Source organism: Anser brachyrhynchus (genome assembly GCF_964034855.1).
Source record: "Anser brachyrhynchus genome assembly, chromosome: 1".
Classification (NCBI taxonomy): domain Eukaryota; kingdom Metazoa; phylum Chordata; class Aves; order Anseriformes; family Anatidae; genus Anser; species Anser brachyrhynchus.
Window position 1 is genome coordinate 174,953,470 of NC_137694.1, and position 5,585 is coordinate 174,959,054.

At 32.7% G+C, this 5,585-nt stretch overlaps 1 long non-coding RNA gene across 1 annotated transcript; it reads left to right on the forward strand.

Moving 5' to 3' along the window:
• Positions 1-723: 723 nt before the first annotated feature.
• LOC308188306 lies at positions 724-4,632 on the forward strand. The gene is made up of 3 exons (XR_013945379.1): positions 724-803; positions 4,033-4,120; positions 4,497-4,632. It is a non-coding gene; the product is annotated as an uncharacterized lncRNA (long non-coding RNA).
• Positions 4,633-5,585: the final 953 nt, after the last annotated feature.

The following is a 5,585-nucleotide window of genomic DNA, read 5'->3' on the forward strand; positions in this document are numbered from 1 at the left end:
ATTTTAAAAATATATCTAAATATTTAGAGATATGAAATCAAATCTCTAATTTTGAAACTCTGTAGTATCCTTTAATATTTAAAGACCCCAAACTCCTAACAAAATAAAAGTCTGAATGTCATAAAAAAAATAAAAATAATAATAAGAAAAAGCAGATGGAATTGGAACCATTGTTAATAATGTATTATGGAACACTATCCCAGTCTTCTTTCTATTATGAAGGTTTAACTAGTTTAATCCTCAAAATTCTAATGTACATTGTTTATAGTTGAGTATTCCTAAACTAGGTTAACTGTGAAATATTGAAATAAAGAAAATTATGTCTTGCTTGAATGGTGTTGTACAATAGATCTTGCTACAGTACTTTCTCACATTCAAATTATTTTTCCCTGTTCAGATAGTGAGACTGTCTTAAATATCGTTTTCCTTTTTCTTTTAAAGATTCCTGTAAACTAAATTACTACTAAAACTACTAGAGTAAATTAAAAGTCAAATCCAGACTTTTAGGCAGATATCTCAATTATATGCACCTGTGCTGGATCAATTAGCTTACCTAATTCCTAGCAACAATAAATGGCCCACAAGTGTTCTCCATTAATTAAAATACTATCAGGCTTTTCCAAGTGCACTTCTGATGGATTCTGTCTACAGCAGCTTTGAGGGAAGCTATTTTTGATGGACCTCTGGGTGTTAATTTACCTTCTAAGTTCACTGTCCCTTCTGGCAAACCACCGCTGGATTTATTAATTTATCTTATGAAGGACAGCTTTTATTTTATGACCTACTATGAGGACTATATGTTGGTAAACAAAATTAATTATTATACTCTAATGTTTCTCATTTTAAATGAAAAGTTGTTGTTGTTGCTTCTGCTGTTTAATTTTGCTTGTAAACCCAAATTGGACCTCTCTTTAATGATTTTTTATATCAGTTTATGTAAAAAATAATTTATCTGCATAGATGTAGTGCATAGGCTGCTGTAGAATAGTAATTCTTTTAGGAGTTAGCAAAGCATGATTAAATCATACTTATGTGCTTGTGACCTTTCTAATACAATGATTTAAAAGAGTTTAGCAGATTAACTGCTTTATTCTGCACTTCCTGAAAACTCTCTGCTTAAAAAGCACCCTGACCCTTCTCAATGATATCGTTTAATGATGTAATTCAAATTTTTTCAAAGGATCATTTTAAAAGCCATACTGCTAAGTATGGCTTTATAAATTATTTATAGAGAATTGCTGTGACGATATCTTGCATAGTGAGCTGCTGGTGTCTGTACCATGGAACTATCTATGGAAATTAAGTCAACAAAGTTTATTCTTTTCTTTTTCTTTTCCAGCTTCAGTATAAATTAATTTCAAACTTCAGTATACAGTAATGACCAAAATAGTTCTAGAATATTTTGAAGAAATATTTTTCATTGACTCACTGTGTTTCAAAGAGGTTGAAAAATCTTTTATTACTGCCCTGCTTCTATTCCTAATTAACAATTCTAAAGTAGTCAGTAGTGCAATATGTAAAAGTATTTGGCAATTTTTTTTATTATTTTTTTTTACATTATGTCAACACACATTGTTATGAAAAATTGAGTAGAATTATGGAAATAAATACATAATAATAAGTACATTAAGAAAGTCAACTAAATATCAACAGGAACAATGAAATTGAAACATGACCTTTTTCATGATCCTGTTTCATTAAAACCCCAGAGATTTCAATCCAATGATGTTATTGGCAGCAAGGGGAAATTCACTATGAGCATCTTGCACAGAGTCCTTCTGAAATCCCTCCATATCTGTTGCCATGCCAACAAAAATACTCTTCCTGGACAAGATGTTTTCTTTAATTTTCTATTCCCACAAAAATAGTTTCACAGCTTTGTTGCTGTAAATATTAGAGAGAAAAAAAAAAAACACTAAACAACAACAAAAAAACTAATACATTCTAAATGGAATTTCCAGGTCATTAGAATGAAGGAAGAAAGACCTAGGATTAGAAGCTCATACTCACTTTCTGTAATCTTTCTTAGTTTCCAAATATAGTGTTATTTCTACGTGTTTTTTTATCTATGTATACGAAAAAAAATACATAAGGTGACACTCCCCTTTTTGTGACATTTGAAGAAAGCAATTTACATGTAGTGTTCTGTTTGTTTGTTTTTAATGAACCATAATTCTTGGAGTGTATTTGTGTGTAAATGACACAATCTGAGAATGCTGCCCGAAGCAAATGTTTTAGGCATATACAAACCCTCCCAAGGCTGATTTGCTAGCCACCTATATCCAATTTAAGTTCTACTGGAAACACAAATGATGTGGAATAGCATTTTATTGCCTGGTCCAAGAGACACACCCGGCACTAACCAATTGAAATATTTTTATCTTAAAATGCAACCAGAGTACAAAGGTGGCTAGAATTATAGCCACCAATAATAAATAAAGGTTTCCATTCTTCTAGCATAACAAGCCAGAAGAGTGCATATCAAGGAACATGTAATAATTTTCAGGACTGGAAGAGCAGGTCCTAGTCTTTTTTTTTTTTTTTCCTGCTGAAGAATTTAAGAGTAACTATACTTTTAACTGAAAATATAAATAAACCTACATAAAAGGAATAGGAGTTAAAAAATATCTAGTATCATATATAAGAAAGGTATGAAAGCAATTTAATTTTTAAAGCTGTTCTAATATTCCCTTCAAGTACATGAAATGCAAATTTAATATCTGTTTATTTCTTACACTGACAATCATTTGCTTTTTCTTCACTGACCTTTTTACTCAAATTTTAGAACTGAATGAGAAATAAGGAAGAATAGAATCATGCTTTTTTTCTATATTGTTAAATCTCTAAAATCAGCAGTTTCCTTACCGGTTATTAGGATTCTTGCTATGAGATTTAATAAGATAGTTTCAGGAAGAACAAAAGAGGTGTGATAATAACATTTCACATGGTAAACCAGAACATTATCATTTGCCTAATGCAAAGCACTGATCAAGTAAACAATTAAAAAAAAAAAAAAAAAAGATCTAGACTGTAAAGAGGAGTCTATTGAATTATGTGAATTTGTGTTTCCTTATGTATGTTTTGCAGCAAAATGTATCATCTTGCATCAAAATTTGCTCCAGTTTCTATCCTGCCCGTGCATATGTACCACAATAGAATTGATTTCATTTTAAAATATGCATCCTAAAACCATTTTTTTCTTAAATAATTAAGCTATTAACCCCCTCGCCTAATCTATTTCATGAGAGTAAATTTGTAAAATATATTCCCAGTTCACAGCAGTGAAGACTCTCTGCAGATGGCTGAGAGAACATATTTGACACTGCCAATATTTACAAGGAAAACAAAGCCAAAATATCAGTCCAATAAATGCTCAGCGGACTGGGGAATTGTATGTAGACCTGCCTGCCACAACAAAAAATAAAAATAAAATTGAGAAATTTCAGGTATTGTGAAATCTTAAATGGACTTGGAATAATCATAAAAGCTTGTGTATAGATTTACCTGTGAATAGGAGTTTTCTGAATAAATCAAGACAAGAAAAATTGAATTTGTCTGAAACTTATTGCAATGATATTCTACAACCTCTTTTATCACTTACAAAGTATTAAGTGTTGTGGTAGTTCAACACTGATAGGCAGCTAAGCTCCACCATACTGCTCTCCCACTCCTTCTCCTCAAAATAAAAGAACAGGGGGAGAAAATATGATGGGAAAAAAACCTTCATGGTTTGAGGTAAAGACAGTGAGATCGCTGGTCACTCACCGATTACCATCATAGGCAAAACAGATTCAGAATAAGGGTATTAATGTTATTTATAGTATTTTTATTAGTAATAGGAATATTGCTAACAGACTAGAGCAGTGAGAAACTAAAAGCAAACATAAAGCATCCAATTCTCCTCCACACAATTCTACCTCTCCCCAGAGCTGTACAGGGGAATAGGGGTTATATAATGGGTCCAAAATGCTTCCATGCCCCTCCTTCCTCCTCACTCTCTTCCCCTGCTCCACCATGGGGTTCTTCCCACAGGATGCAGTCCTTCAAGACCTGATCCTGCATGGACTTCCCACAGACTGCTTTTCTTCATGAACTTCTCCGATATTGGTCATACTGTGAGGTGTGTTGTGTTAAAGGGGACTTACAAGAGTCGAGTGTTTGCCTGTTTCCGAGCCCTGTTAATGACTTTCACTGAGACAGTTTCAGAAAGTCAAATCTATTTAATAAAGAGACACATATAACAGATTCAGAATTGCCATTGATAAACATGCTTACTGCATTAACAATGTATGATAATAGTGTTAACAAAATATTATCCCTGGTATTCCTCACCAAAGGGTGAAGGCGCAGAGCATAACAAGAAGGTGACCCTGTCTTGGTGGAAGAGTATGGGCACACACTCTTCTAGGTTTCTAATTTCTTCTTCCCCACCACCCCCTCCTCAGCTCTTATTTTTTTCCTCACTCTGATTTTATCTTCTCCTTTTCCTTTCTTAGATATGCTGTTACAGTGGTGCCACCAGTATCACTCCTTGGTTCACCGTTGGCCAGTAGTGAATTCCTCTTGGAGCTGTATAAAACAAGCTTTTCTTTAACATTCACCAGCTTCTGGACTCCTCTAACACACCACCCTTTCAGACACCTGCTACCAAAACTTTGCCAGATAAACCAAATACAAGTACTAACAGAAAACAAGTTTAGTAGACTTGTCTTAGACTTACTTGTCTTAGATGATTTTATGTTTTATTTTGTTCTAATTTTTCTCTATTCTAATTGAACTCTTGAAGAAAACTAGAAAAAGGTATACCATGCCTACTACAAAACAGACAGTGCAACATAAGATGATAAGATAAGGGGTTATTTTATGAATAACATATTTACATATAACTGTCCTATTTATCTCTAAACAATCTTTTAATTTTGTCTATGTGGAGTTCATTAGCTCGTTTACAGTACAAGTTAACACTGACAATTTTATTCAATAGCTTGGCTTCCTGTTTATTGCTCTGTAAAAAGATTCTTCAACAATTATACGCAGAAGATTTGTGATACAGTAGCTATCTTAAAGTCATTCATGGTTCTCAGATCACATAACATCTCTGCATATATACTGTCTCCCAAGCACAGGAATACCTAACACGACTAACACTAACAATGATATTCACCACCCCTGTTTCCTCTTTATTAAATACTTTCAAGTCTTCTAATCAGACAGAAACAGGTCATTAGTATTGCTTATATAGTTCACTAATTAAAATAATAATAATAAAAGCAGAGGTTTTGAATAACATTTTAGTATAAACATAGTAAAAATTCTTAATTATAATATTTCTTGATGAAAGAAAGCATCTTTCAAAATTTCCACAAGTAACTGTGACATACACTTTAAGTACAAGTGAAAGTAGTGAATATGAATACAATCAAGTTCTGTTTTAAAAAGCTTTTCTGCTGAAATGTTGTAGACTTCTCTACAAAAGTATATCTGTCTTTCAGGAATTTCACAAAGCAGCTAGACAAACTGTAGTGAAAATCATAGGTGCTGATATTCTCTGAGATTTGATTTGCACTAAGAAGAATAAGCAAACA